Source organism: Aricia agestis, chromosome 10 (assembly GCF_905147365.1).
Source record: "Aricia agestis chromosome 10, ilAriAges1.1, whole genome shotgun sequence".
Taxonomy (NCBI): Eukaryota; Metazoa; Arthropoda; class Insecta; order Lepidoptera; family Lycaenidae; genus Aricia; species Aricia agestis.
The window spans coordinates 13844154-13859570 of NC_056415.1; positions in this window are offsets into that span (position 1 = coordinate 13844154).

A 15417-nucleotide genomic window follows, 5' to 3' on the forward strand; every position below is an offset into this window, starting at 1 on the left:
TAAATACTTGTTTCTCTACGCCACTGTCGGGCCACGAAATACGCGGGGATATATTATTTTTCCAACTTTTTTATGGGAAATTGGTGACTTTTTTTTTGTGTCGGGAAAGACCACCGGGGTATGTGGGACTTGCTGCGGCTGAAGAGATGGTAAGTGGCCGCAGCTGTACCCAATAAAACCCGACCGTATTCCTACTTCCGCGCAGGACGGAGAAGGGATGGCCTATTACACGTGACGTTTGACGACCTTTGTAGCTCAGTGGTGAGCGCGTTGGTAGCTCAAGCCGGGGGTCGCGGGTTCGAATCCCGCCGACGGAACAAAAAGTTTTTAATGTTCCCGGGTCTGGATGTGTAATAAATATGTGTATGATATTATAATAAAAATCTTAAAAGTATGTATAGTATAAAAGTATTAAATATATTTCTGTTGTCTGGTACCTGTAACGCAAGTCCTTTAGCGTCCTGTAAGCGTCGATAGATATTATTATTATTATACGTCCGTGGCTTCCGTCCACACTCGCCTGCTCACCCAAAGCAGGCCCACGCTGTTGGGGTTTCTTTCCCCTAGCCCGAACATAGGCCCCACGTGGGGGGCGTGCATAGGCCGGTTGTCTTCTTTGTGTCGCGATGCGCAGGAACACAACGCGCAGCGCGACTCACCCCGTCTCCCGTCACCCCGAGTTCCCTGGCTAAAACGGAATATCGCGCCCGTTGTGATGTCTTCGCCTTGGCCGTCTTCGCCGGTGGTAAATTGGTGACTCCTACCACGGAAATAATTCTTTGCGCCTGTGGGTTACATATAATTTTATTAACTAGATGATAAAGTAAGTTACAAGGTTTGTTCAAATTATAAGGGAAGAAAGGAGTAAATGCTCTTATGTTTTAAAATGTTAGTAACCCACTTCATCCACGCATGTCTCCAACTGTTTTTGGAATATGCCACATATCCCTAAAACTTTAAACTACATTAAAACATATAAACTCCCAAATACTTAAATTTCATTGATATATGTAGCAGCTGTGGCCGAGAAAACTTAACTGTATCGCAAGGTCCTAGATATTTTTAAATGAAGGAATATAATTATATGACTTACTTATATTATGACGCGCATCCCGCTCGTTTCGTGGCCACATCGGAAGGGTTGTCTTACAAGAATTAATGTGTCTAGTCCTTTCTTAAGTAGATTTTAACAGCCTCGGACATGTTCGACCCCACATGTAACGCTCTTCTTGTTAATTGGCCTATCATATTACGCAACTGACGAATTACGGTTCACTAACAAAGATACAATATTCACTATCATCATCAACGTGGCCTAGTGATTGAAAGGTCGGTCGTGGATTTGATCTTGCGTGGATCGAGGAAAAATATTGTTTCAAAGGCGTATACGCGAAAGAGCGATTTGACCACTAGAAAAGAAGATCACAAGCATTGCTTGTTATCTTTGTGCAGCGGCGAAGCCGCTCATTCGCGTTTACGCATATAAATCGATTCTAAGTTAGTAGAATGCATGACTAGTAAACACAAGATTTCTTGACTGACTCATAAAAGATGAATCATTTTATATTATGCGGATTGGCATAATACTCGTATAAAAAGTCCGACGCGAGATTTTCACCCATCACGTCGGCTACTGTCAAAAACAATATGAGAGTTATAAATTACCACTTTAAAAGAAACAAAACTAAACAGCTGGTAGTTAATTATTTTGAAAATTTTATGTGATTAAAAAATGTTGTCATTTTCAAGCTAAATAAAATTTTGTATATTTCATGTAGTAAATTATCTTGAAGCTCAATAGGTCAACATAATATTATCCTGTATAATATTCACATGAAAACAAAGCAAAAACCGTGATAGAAACGTTCAAACATTGTTTTAGGCGTTTCTATTATAAATTCAGGAGGAAATTCTTAAAGTGAAACTTTATTTAAGCGCATAAGTACTGAAATATTCATTGTGCATAGCTCATTATGTATTCGGCCCCTGAACATCGTTATTATACAACGTGGCTTAATACCAGAGCCTTTTTCAATTTTATACTCGATCGAAATTGATTAGAATTTAGACAACGAAGGATTTTTAATGTGAAAGATATTGACCTCGGTATCAGATGAGCTTAATCTTGTCTTTTTTATCAATATTTTTAAGCGAATAGCCAATAAATGCTAAAGTTTTTATGGAATCGGTATCTTTGTTTTATATTAAAAATATTATTATAGTGAGCTTAAGCAAAATATGATTTGAGTACAAGATAATATTATGACCTTTATAAAAATAAACTTATATTACGTACTCAATGGTACCTTTAAGAATGAACTTAATTTCAGTAGATTGGTAGACTAGACATTCAATCTCACTAATTCCACAGATTACCAAATAGTTACTATACGTAACTAATAATTCTAATGCAATACTTATGGATTCGTTCCTTGTTTTATTCAGCAATTCTTGTATATATATATACAAGAATTGTATATATATATATATATACAAGAATTGCTGAATATATATATATATATATATATATATATATATATATATATATATATATATATATATATATATATATATATATGTGTATATATATATATACAAGAATTGCTCGTTTAAAGATATAAGATAAGAATAATTATTTGTAGTTTGTACTGAATAAAACAAGGAACGAATCCATAAATAGTGCATTACAATTATTACTTACGTATAGTATGATTATTAGTAGATTATTAGAAAATGTCATTTTATTCGTGTTTTATCGAATACCGAGCAAAGCTCGGTCATACAGCTAGTAAAATATAATATGTTGATTTTATATATTCAGTACAAACTACAAATAGTTATTCTTATAAAATATATGTTGGTTTTTTTTTATATTCAGTAAAAACTAGAAATACTTATTCTTATAAAATATAACTAGAGATCGCCCAATGGTCGAAATTTGACCTTAGTTTCAACGACATTAGAACTACTACCTATATTTTATAAAAAATAATATTGACTATTGTCTCTGGGACTTAGCTTATCTCAGACTGGCCGTGTAAGCATTGTCTAATATTATCTCAATAAAAAACTATAATCCATTTTCAAATTGTCAACTTGTTGTCAACAGACTTCAACCATAAATAAAAGAGTGTAACTCGTATGTATAGGCTTGACACTCAAAAATCTGTCATTTCTCATGTGTGTGTGTTGTAGTGTCTGTAATGTTTTATTTCAACTAATATCTTAACTATAAGATCTTTGTAAACAACATTCTTTGCAAATAAATGATGATTATGATTATGATTTGTTAAAAAAAATATGATAAAAGCATAATTTCAAAATAATATTAACTCGATGCACTCCTTCACCATATAAACTATAACTGTGTAAAATTTCATTCACCTACGTCACAGTATAGCAATATTATGACATATCTAATACGAGTATTGCTATACTGTGCCTACGTTTCCCCATTTTTCGTAAAAGGGGTTACAAAGTTTTTCGTTCGCGTATTAATATTATGATGATATGTTATAAATAATGATTTTATTTGCAAAATAAGGTAAAATAAGATGGTCCAATTTAACAGTGTCTCACATATTTTGGTCGATTATTTCGAGGTGCAAACATTAAAATTAGAAATATTCAGAACAACGGTCACAGGTCAGGACTCAAGTTAGTACTAACATTAGCTTCGTAATTATAGTCTATACATAAAATCTTAACACTAACAATGCATTTTAATGTAAATAAATTAATCCAACTTCTATTACAAAAAGGAACCATTTTTAACTATGTTTTAAGTCAATAATAACAACAAAACAGAACAGATGAAGGAGAAGAAGTTGGTTTTTTATTATGTTGTTTTTTATATTCAGTACAAACTACAAATAGTTATTCTTATAAAATATATGTTGGTTTTTAACCCTCGACTACAAAAGGAGAGAAAAATAGGGATGATAACACCCCTCTTTTTTGTCGGGTAGCCCCCGACAAAAAAAAGGGGTGTTATGACATTTTCGAAGTTTTGGAAAACGAAGACAATTAGAATGTTATAGATTAAGTGTTTCAGTTCGCGAAACTAATTGCAATCATAAGACTAACATTAACCATCACCGAATAACGCAATTAGGATCGATTATCCTTATCCCGAGATTAGGGAATCCCGATATTACGGGATATAGCGGGATTCTCACACGTGAGAACGCGGTGTAATTTTATTTTCATAGGTTGGTAGCCAAATCCTAAATCTAGTATTAAATAGGACATATTATAACTGAAATGTTTTCACGCTAGAGCAGGGTTTCTCAAAGTGGGGTACACGAACTCCTAGGGGTTCGCCATTCGACGGCAGGGGGTTTGCGACAAGATTTACGTAATGGTGGCAACAGGAGTCATTGTTAGATAATAATTATGTCCGTTAATGAAACTCTTCAAGCTGATTTAAAAAGGATGTCTTTGATAGATTTTTGGGCAGCTAGACAGGCAGAGTATTTCGAACTCTCACGCAAAGCGGTGAATTCCCCTTCCTAAAGGAGATCCCCCTCGGATTTCAATATAAGTAAGAGGTTCGCTCTCACCTGAAAAAACAGGGGTTCGTAGAGCCGAAAGTTTAAGAAACCCTGCGCTAGAGGAACCACCAGCATAGACGCCAAACAAAAAGTTTTGTTGGACGTTTCTGTCAATATTCTGATATGACGTACGCACCATAATATGGTGCCATGATATGGTGCGCTTATACGGGCGACTAAAATTGCTCAATGCTCAACTCCAGCTCGTCAACTTTGACGTCACGACTACATCAGGCAATTTGCGGCAACAAGCAGCAATATTGCGCAATACAATATTGAGTGATATGGCCATCAAATATTTGAGCGAATTGCCATTGAGCGATATAAAATAAATTGTTCCATATTGCTCCACTAATTGCATACCACTCCATTCGTCTCGCCGAGCAATTATTGCCGTAATTGTTGCCAGTGTAAGCACTTCTTTAAGTTTTGGTCGGATTATATTTACTGTATATGCTAGCAGCACTATTTTCTCCGACCTTTGCGTGGTTATTCCCTTTTTGTAAGAGTTTTGTTGCTTCAACTAAAATTCGATTGTTTTTTTTTATTTCCATTTTTTGTCATGTAAAGACCAGACTTTGAACTAATAAAAAACATTGAGTACAATAATTAACCAAAAAACTATATTATATCCTCATCAAATCCAATTGGATTGGTTTACAGTTAAACATTGACGTTAAATATTGAAAATTCATACTAATAATTATTATTACAAATACGAAAGTGTTTATGTCTGTTACCTCTTCACGCCCAAACCACTGTACCGATTTGGCTGAAATTTGGCATGGAGATACTTTGAGTCCCAGGAAAGGACATAGGATACTTTTTATCCCAGAAATATGTACGGTTCCGGCGCGATAAATGAATATTTGCACAACGGAGTTGCGGGCATCATCTAGTAAGATATATAACAATGAAATTAAGTTTGGAGACGGAAAATGTGTTTCAGCCGTGAGGGTTCCATTAGGTTTAGTTCGCGACAGTTTCCGTATTGGGAAGTTTCGACAGCCGCAGAAGGGAATGATATATAGGCAAAGGGCTGAGGACAAGATTGTTCGATACCAATACATTGTTTCTGAATCTTATTCCTAATTATCTAGGGTTTGTGTCTTTGAAACTGTGATTCTATGTTATGTCGCATATTCACGATTTACTCTATTTAGAATATATTTAAATGTATGTTCGTTTGTTGTAGAGATTATTTTTTCTTTCACATTTTAAGAAATAAACTCATGTAGCTGTATTTTTAGCATTGTGTGGTTTTAAATTGCATACTTATTGTAAATCTCTTATATTTTTTATATTCTTCTAAAAATACAAAAAATCGGAAAGCGTTTTATAAAAAACGTATAAAATATGGGCATCCAGTAAAAACAATGCGTTCACGTAAAACTATAAGCCGCTTCCGATCAAATTCATTGTAAAATATTTTTTATTGGATGTTATTAAACAGAAACTGAAAACTTAAAATTCTAAACTTATTTAGTTTCGATTTTTTACTTTTCAATTGAAAAACTAAATCTAAATTATTTAAAATCGGTAAGCTCAAAATAGACCGTATTATTTTATTTTAACTTGCTGCCACAAGTTTGTTCCGCTGAAATCTGTACGCACATCCAAAACATCATTTTCGTGATAAAAACGTCATCTCCCGGATCACTCGAATTATTTCTATTTTAAATAAGACTACAATCGGTTCAGCCGTTCAATCATAAATACATTTTATTAAACTATGTTTGACAACTTACTTTACTACACCTTTTCTAGGATACGAGGTATCTCCATACCAAGTTTTATAAAAATCGGTTTTGCGATTTAATCGTGTAGACCACTTTCATATTATATTATATTAATATATATTTTAATGAATTTGATACATAAATGCTTTAAGATTGTAGAGCAACTGCTATACAAATATTACCGTCGGGTGAACATTACAAACACAATGTTAAAGGAAATCTTTGGAGGCGGCGCACGAAAACGATTAGATTTCCTTGATCAAGCCGAAATAACTGAAGCGGCTGATTGATGGAGCCTCCCCTCGAATCGCGTTCCCGACAGTTCCCGCTTCCCGGAGTCCCGATTCCCGGGGAATCCCTTTTTCCCAGGGAATCCCATTTTCCCGGGGAATTCCGCATCTCGGAGTCCCGTTTCCCTGAAGTACCGACACCCGGGAATCCCGTTTTGTCGGAGTCCCGTTTTCCAAAGCCCCGTTTTCCCGAGGTCCCGCTTTCACCGGGAATTTGTCACGGGTACGACACCTTAGGGAGAGCGCGTACATAAGTTATTTCTTCTAAACACATTTAAGTACAGACTCAGTTTTGTACGTAATTCTCTATAACTATGATGACAAATTGTATAATTAATATTTATATAAGAATTGTAAATTTTGTGTAGTCTTATATATAAAATTCTCGTGTCACAATATTAGTTACCGTACTCCTCCGAAACGACTTTACTGATTTTTACCAAATTTAATATGCATATTCAGTAGGTCTGAGTATCGGCTACTGGGCACTTTTTATATTGATAAGTGCATTAATTGTTGAATAAATAATAGTAAAGCATTTAGCATTTGTTTATTACAACTCGATACTGACGGCGACCATTGTTCGTGCGACGGGATAGCGATGGACGTTGCCATGGTGCCATACTTATTTAGTCACTTCAATAAAATAATATGGCTAAATACTTTATAATATGGCAAACAAACGTTTGCCGGGACAGCTAGTATTTATTATAAGTTCTTCAAGTTAATGGATATTTACAAACGTTTAAGAAAGTATAATGAACGAAATACCACGAATATGCCATTCCTGATATCTGACGTTGGCGTTCATGTTTGTCTATCATATTGGCTAACCTGGCTAAAATTTTACGTTTTACTTCTGCGGGGCAGTTTAATAAGAAGATTATATTATTGTATTATATTACCTACCCCAGTGTTTTTCAACTGTTTTTAAGATGCGAACCCTTGGTATGAAGAAATATTTTGCGTTTTCATCATGCTTGTATGTTTATGAATATATCCCTTGCTTAAAATTCTCCTACTAAATATAGTTTTTTTACTGAAATAGTTCTCACAAACTCTGGCGACCGTACAGAAGCTTCGCGACCCCCTAGGGGGTTGCGACCCACAGGTTGAGAAGAACTGATCTACCCTATATTAATTATAATAACTAATGTGTACAATACGTATAGTATGTTATATTTATTATGAGGTCTTGACTCTTGGTATAGTGTTGACTTACAAAATTAATTCAACCATTACAAACTTATGTTGACCATCTCCACCTAATTCTAAACTAGCGCGAAGTTAGCAACTTCGCGCGCACTCTGCATTACAACAACTTGAAAAGTTTTTTTTTCAAAGTATATTCGATGAGCTCTTTTGCCACATAATTAAATTAGCATTTGTTTGTTTTTTTTTACAGAAGAGATAACGAATTAACAAAACAGTTATAGTCTGTCAAGAAAGTGAAGAAATTAAAAAGTGGAACATGATAGTATCATCCCTTTCAAATCAATCTAAAAAAAAGGATGACACTACGATGTTGCCATTTTTTAATTTCTTCACTTTCTTGACAGACTTTATGTTGTATTGTTAAGTTAATGTTTTCCGTACGTGTAAATAAAATCTTACGGAAACTTTTTAATTATGTACTATGAGACAATTCCGAAACGAATAAAACCTTTAACACCCCTCACTCCGACTGCCAGACTTCAGCACGGTGTTTGTGTGGGCGCGAGTAGACGTATAAAAAATGGCTTTACCGCGGCAGTCCCCGAGTGCCACACGTTTTTTTTGTAGGTGTATAAACAAAAAACTTCCAATTCGTTGTGCCTCGGTTGCGTGCGGTTTAATCAAACAGGCGCGTCGCAATTTCAGCGAATGAACGACCTTTGTTATTGCATTTTGAAGTACACAGCGTCATTCGACGACAGTACGGGCCTTTGTGGCAATTAGCGATGCCACGCACCATTTAGCGGTGCTGCTTCTTGATTGGTGCATGGGACTGAATAGTATGATGCCAATTAATTACTTATTTCCTACGAATAATAAAAACTAAGGAATCGTAACTCCTATACTATTACCATTTTAAGACCCAGTTTCATCAAGCAATGTTAAATAAATAATGGCTTGTTAAATCAGTTAATGGCCTGTTAGAGCTATCGAGCGTTCCACCATGCCCTAATGTCATGTTAAATCACCTAACACGGCGTTAAATTTAATTCCTGCTATGGAGGTCCGTTAAATATTTAACAGGCTGTTATATGAGTCAAAATAACAACTTTCAAAGACAATTATGCAATATCAATAAAAGAATCTGTTTTGACTTTTGAGTCTTTCCGCCATGTTTCCGCTATGTCCTTATTATTAATTATTTTCATAGTTATGAATAATTATTTATTTTCACTTTGCCAAAAATCCAGCCTTCGGATTTTCCTTGACATTGCAAATATACTAACTTGTATCAAAATTACCAAACCGAAATATGTAAATAAAAGTTTGTATTATGATTCATGTTTTCAGCTTTGACAGATAATAATTATTAACCTGGTAAATTAAGAAGAACTATTATAGCGTAACAAATGTATGCGATCAGTGATATTTTAATTTGGTCGCATTATATACTATTATACTACTATGGAAGAAAGTGACACATTGCAGCAAACATGTCGTATTAATCTTGTACATTGCAATTTCGTGGCCTTATAACAAGAATGAACGAATTGATAGTTGTTCACTCGTTGTTCACTTAACATTGCATTTACTAATCCGCTGTTACATTTTTACTGTGGGACATAAGTATTTTAACAGTCTGTTTAATTTTCCAAGGTCCGTTAAGTAATGCCTTGTTAGGATTTAACAAACAGAGGTTGGGGAAATTGGGTCTTAATTTGGTTCCTTTTGATCTGTCATGTAACGTCAGCCTAGTACCGCTCAATGTCACCTAAATATTGCAAATGTATTGAAATGTGTACCTGGTACACTTTTTTGACAAGTATTGTGGAGCATGTTTTTTGACGGAGTTACTTTTCCTTAGTTTTTATTATTCGTAGCTTATTTCTTAATAATACAAAACAAGACATTTGCATCAATTTTGGATGATTTATACCGTATTTTCAGAGCGAAGTAACCACTCTCCAAATACTGTAGAACCTGGGACAAGATTTTAAATGTAGCATTAGTAGCATTCTCGCATAGTCGGCCAAGTCCGGAGGAATGAGCAGGTTAATACGTCTGGGACCAACCGTGTGCATTGTGTGGGTTTCCTCAAGATGTTTTCCTTCACCGTACGAGCGTCCGTATTATGTACTTGAAATCAGATAATGTCTCATTGGTACACGCCTCCACCCGGGATCGAACCTGCGCGCTCTCGAAAGCGAACCAACGGTCTTCCCACTAGGCCACGGACGCTCTTAACAATACAAACAACTACGATATTTTTGCACGGTAATTTTATTAACATTGAATCAGAAATCAATCAGAATTTTTCTTATTGCATTATTATTGTTGCAAGAATAGGCAACGAATAATCCAATCATACGTCTTATGTCAAACACTACCAATGACCGTCCGTTGCAGGAGTCGCTATTGCCTTTAAGGTGACGCCACGTTAAAGTAAAAAACCGTGTTGGATATGTTTTAGATTGCTTGTTTTCTATGAGAGGTCGGCCCGGCCTCTCATAGAAAACAAGCAATGGAACAGCAAAAAATGGAAAGGGCGTAGCGACAAAATGGTTTTTGTCGCGTAATTTAAAAACCATAAATACATTTCATATAAGCTATGGGCAAATTAAAATGAATGCTTGAACCTAGGGAATGCAATCCCGCAGGATAATTTCAATCCCGGTATTTGCGGGACTGAACGATCACAATCCCGCTGGATCCCGGTATTTGCGGGATCCCGGTATCCCGGTATTGCATTCCCTACTTGAACCTATTTATATACAAATTTTGGAAGCTTAAATCACTCTCCTCAATTGGCAAAATCCCTTTTTTAACAGAGGTATTTTTGATTGATTATTCTGTGATATAAAAGTTGATCAATTGTGTTATGCTATGAGGAATTCAAAGACAAAGACATGATGAATACTGACAATGAACTATAATTTCTTAGCTTTAGTCATTGGCTCATTTCTGAGAAAAAACGATATCGCTATAGCCAAATTATCAAGGCGTCGCCTAAAGGACTAGTTTTAAAAGCGAGAAGGCACTATGCTGCAGCTCCTGCAGTTTGCAGAGAAGCGACGCGTCACTTTACGTTCCTTTAGAATTAACGTTTTGTGTCGCGTAGCGCCGCTACTGCGTCGTGTTGCTTAGCTCATTCGATTTCATACACAGAATATAATATTTTGGCTGTCGTTGTTTGGCTGTCATGTTTTCAGTAATCAGTTAAAGTCATTTTGTATTTGTATACCTCACGGCAAACTTACCGTTAGAACATTTTCTCTTACGTAAGAATTCCAATAAAAAAATGTAACTTGAAATTGTTGGAAATTCGAGGCGCTTTATTATTCAAAACAAACATTTCAATGGCGGAACATAAAATGTCTAATAAAAATATTAAAATTCCACACCCAGGAAAAATATGGAGGTTTTTTGTTTCTACGTCAGCAGAGATTAATTTTATCACCTTGGCTTATTTTTATTACGGTGCGCTTAAAGTTATTTTACCTCTGATATGACCTTTATTTCGACTACATAAGGGTGATATTCCCGCACATTCTCCGAGGTAATATATCGTTGAACACACGTCGAACGCCATTTTAACAAAATATACACGCGGCAGTCGGGCATTTTAATTACGCATTTTAAAATCACCGCGCCATATTAAAATAATTTATCTCTTAAAATATAATATTCTACCAATCTCATATCGAAATAATGACATGTATTAAAATATTCAATATTAATAGTGAAAGTTTTTTCCGTATAATATCGCCAGCAAAAACTTTTACATAATGCTTTATAAAAGGGCAAAGGTTTGAGCATCTTAATAGTTGTTTAAAGAAAATTAGCTGTTTCTTTACCACATTATATAATAATAAGCATATTTCTACGTAATATCCTACGAATAACAAAAACTAAGGAAATATAATTACCATACTTCAACCGTTTCGAATTTGGTTCCTTTTTGCACACTAAAATATTATGACAATAACAACGAAACACTAACACTCAAATTTACGAAATAAAGCCGTTGACATTGTCACTTCTATATTTACACAAAATTGTGTGCCGAATACATGCATAAAGTATGCATGTATTCGGGTCACATTTTGTAGACTCGCGGACTAATTTTTTGACACAGTTACTCTTCCTTAGTTTTTATTATTCGTAGGTCATATCAATGGATGCTGATTCTACGTCAGTCATAGTACCTACTGGTAAATTTTCAAACATCTTACGAGTATGTCACGTGTACTACGGACAACGGAAATACTTATTTGAATTTATGTGAAATTTCACACTCTTTTATACAAATATTTTAACAAAATTAAGGTCAAAGTTTATGCAATATCATTAATTAATATAAATTTGTTCATATATTTATTGAAAAGTAATTAATTGCGTACGCCATTAAAAAATTTGGTTTGCAAGAAATAACAGCTAATAAATAATTTTGTCAGCATACAAAGATTTTTGTTAGCAATAATTAAAATCAGTCTGCAATTCGTGTTCTGTAAATAATCATGACAATGGTCAGCAATATAAACACATAACTGGCGCAGCCCCCCGCCAAAACAAAAAAAAAACAGAAAATTTTGCTTATTCTCTGAGTGCTTACCAAAAAAAAAAAAAAAGTATAGGCCACTCATTGCAGCTTTGATAAATACTCAGCTGGCAAAAAAAAATACTGCTGTTCAGAATGATATATATTGCAGACTGATTTATAAATATTTGCTGAACACAAGCTGCTAACCAACTATCAATTTTAGCTGACCAATTACATATTTCTGCTCACTAATTTAAACGTATTTGCATCCATACTCAACCCTTTTTTTCTACGGGCCTCAAACATGTTTTAGTATTGGTGTTACCGAAATAGTCTTAAAAATTAACGATTTAATAATGGAAAAAATTTCACGCCTTTGCGACGACTTTGCACTATATTGCCGGTGGGCCTGAAATTCAAAATGGTTTATATTATTTTTATCTTTAACTCCGCACTCGCCACTGATCAAGTCTCGGCGGGCCGCAGGTTGAGTATGCTAGCCCAGCTAGCTAGCTAGCATGGCTACAGTAGAAATACGAAAGTATAGACAAACAGCGGAGATAAACTGAAGGTGCCGCCCCGATCTGTACCGCGGCTAGCCGCGATTGACAAAAATTCAATTAAAATGCCACTTTATGACATCTACGTCATAAAGTATCCTACTTTGAATTTTTAGGACTATTTGAATTTTTAGGACTATAGTCTATGTCATAAAGTGCAGCTACATTATATTATTTGATTTACTGTCGATCGCGGCTAGCCGCGGTAAACATCGGAACAGCACCTTCAGTTTATTCCACTGTTTGTCTATACTTTCGTATTTCTACTGTAGCCATGCTACGGGTGCAGACAGTATTTTCCGATAGAAGTACCTTTCGAGACTGTAAAGCTTAGGATAGGTTATTTTAAACGTCCGTAACCTTAGCACCTATAGCTTTCTCAAAAGTATGCTTAGAGCCTGTTTTACCACTTTCTGATAAAGTGCCTAATAGGCTATTCACAACTTTTTTGACAGATTCTCCATACTTGATCTATCAAGTTAATTGGTGGATAGCCTTATCAGGAAGTGATGAAACAGGCCCTTAGTCTCGAGAAATGAACTGGTAAATAAGTATCTAACAACAGAAGAGTTCATATTTGATTGGTGCTCGCCACAACCTAAGATCGAACATGTATCCCCATCAGTAAACCATTTTTTATACTTTTAACAATTTGGCATGCCAAACCTGATGCCAAACTATGGTATCAGGTATACCTTCCCTCAGAATAACTCGAATATTACTCTTCATAAAACTACTGCGTATTTTAGCACTCGACGCAATAAAAATATTTTTATTTGATTCCACATTTTAATCCTTAATATACGAAAGCAAAATTTCCCCGACATATCTTACCTAAAAACTTTGCTGTCATATGGAAAACGTTTCGTATGAAAATATATTCAGAAAAAACGCGCCATCTGGCTAGTGCGGAATAAATAATGCATTTTAAACCGCCAGGGAGGTACGAAACCTTGTAATGGCACCGGACATTAAAATCTTCATTAAATAATCTCGGAGGAAACGTTTAGGGTTTTTTAAGTCCGTCCCTGCTGGCGGCGAGTACTTAAATTGACGAAAACAATTGTCTATAAAGTACAATGTTATTGAAATTCATTTTACAGAGTTTAAGTTGCTTCTACTCGTAAGTTTTCTTACAGGGATTAAAGTATGCAGTTCGGCCACATTCGGTACAAATATGAATGCAACAAAGTATTGTGAGAACGTGTGCCGATCCGGGTGATCTATGAGAAAATTATGGAGTTACATAATATAGTAGGTATATCTTGTATCTTTAAACGAGCAATTCTTGTATATATATATATATATATATATATATATATATATATATATATATATATATATATATATATATATATATATATATATATATATATATATATATATATATATATATATATATATATATATATATATATATATATAAATATATATTCCAATTATATTTTTATATATATATAATTGGAATCTCGGAATCGGCTCCAACGATTTTCATGACATTTAGTATATAGGGGGTTTCGGGGGTGATAAATCGATCTAGCTAGGAATCATTTTTAGAAAATGTCATTTTATTCGTGTTTTATCGAATACCGAGCAAAGCTCGGTCAAATAGCTAGTTATAATAAAGCTGCATGATAATAATATTATTATGTCCCCCGCAAAGGAACCGTGCAATTATATTGTAGTTAGCAATTGACTTTTGCTTAGCCAAAATATAAACCAACTTCTGCGGAGCTAAAATGGTCGCTTTGGAGAATCATATTATGAATCATAATATGATTCATTTCTGTAAATCGCAAAATGCAGGTCTGCTTGCAGTTCATGTCTAGTAATTTGTACTAATTAGACATTTGTCAGTTTGACAGTTTTGACAATTCATTTGCTAAATTGATTGAGAGGAATTGCTAAATTTGACCATTTTAGCCCCGCTGATATTTTAAATTCGCACTGTACGTCAGTGAAAAAGGAAGCGTATTTTAATAATTTACGCCAAAATTAAACATTAGTATCTTTTCAATCGTGTGAAATCTGAGTTTGAGACAAAAAAAAAATTATAATAGTATATAAATATTATATAGTACTACAACGTGTTAGTGTAAACACTGTTATCCTTGAAACCATCAAATGAGCCCGTCAAAACGAACAACTTTTTCTATGATAACAATGCTGGGAACTCAAAAAAATTCGTTTTCATACCCCCGATCCGGGTATCCGACGTATGAAGACGGAATTTTTTTGAGTTCCCAGCATTGTTATCATAGAAAAAGTTGTTCGTTTTGACGGGCTAATTTGATGGTTTCAAAGATAACGGTGTTTACACTAACATCTAGTATATGACGCCCGTCACTTATCTTAATATGTCCTTCCCGGCTCTCAAAGTATCTTTATGCCAAATTTCATCGAGAACAGTTCAGCCGTTTAATTGTGTAAGGTGACAGACAGACAGATAAACCGACAGACAAACAGACACATTTTCGCATTTACAATATTAGTAAAGAAATATGGATATGGAAGTATGGCTATGGATTAGCGTGGCAGTATGGATTTCATCACTATTTCCACAAAAAAAGTTGAATTGTT